General features: G+C 45.0%; 1 protein-coding gene across 1 annotated transcript in view; it reads left to right on the plus strand.

Annotated features, from left to right (window-relative positions):
* Positions 1–457: 457 nt before the first annotated feature.
* Positions 458–816, plus strand: part of LOC106881984 (serine/threonine-protein kinase 36) — a 168,015-nt gene continuing 167,656 nt past the window's right edge. Inside the window, exon 1 of the mRNA XM_052974262.1 lies at positions 458–572. The gene's annotated coding sequence lies outside the window, so the exon portion shown is untranslated. The remainder of the gene's footprint in view (positions 573–816) is intronic.

An 816-nucleotide genomic window follows, 5' to 3' on the forward strand; every position in this document is an offset into this window, starting at 1 on the left:
TAGTTCATGCTGCGTTTTTTCTTCGTCGGGGGTCACCACTTTAGTAGAAAGTGGGTTATACATCTTTATATTGTATACCTGACTTTCTACTATAAAATTAAAGAAATAGACGGAACGCTGAACTCCAGACTAAACAACTCAAGCAACATTTATTTAGGTGGTAAACATACAAATCTTTAGTTATACATCTTTAGAGGTGAGAATAACGAGCTGTCGAGTATAAGACCGAAAGATGTAGAGACAGCTTTAAACACACGTCCATGCTCAATCGCTGGCCAGCGAGAAAGAGAATGAATTGAGCGGGAAACGCTTGCTTTATTAATTCTACGCATGCGCAGGCGTTACTACACATATATATATACGACGGTCCTCTTTCAGTTTCTGTGGTGTTATGGGCTGTGATGAGCTGTGTGTTGTGGCGGAGAGAGGTGAGGCAAACAGAAGTGAAGCCAGACCGGAAGTCGGTGACACGCGGTCGAAGGCCAGCATGTGGGTCAGTCTGAAAACAGAGAGGTTACGAGACAGACGTGTTCTGATCAGCAGCGATCGTGTACTCCGCTGCGGTCGACAAGGTAAGGTCCAACGTTTCATTCTGTCCTTTTGCTTCTTCTTGTCTTTTTTCCTCCATCACACCACAGTTTCCATCTACCAAATCCACTTACAAGGCTTTGGTCGGCCCGAGGCTATAGTAGAAGACACTTGCCCAAGGTGTCACGCAGTGGGACTGAACCTGGAACCATGTGGTTCGTAAGCAAGCTACTTACCACACAGCCACTCCTACGCCTATATATCCATAGTCGCCTATACATATATATA

This window comes from Octopus bimaculoides, chromosome 1 (genome assembly GCF_001194135.2).
Source record: "Octopus bimaculoides isolate UCB-OBI-ISO-001 chromosome 1, ASM119413v2, whole genome shotgun sequence".
Taxonomy (NCBI): Eukaryota; Metazoa; Mollusca; class Cephalopoda; order Octopoda; family Octopodidae; genus Octopus; species Octopus bimaculoides.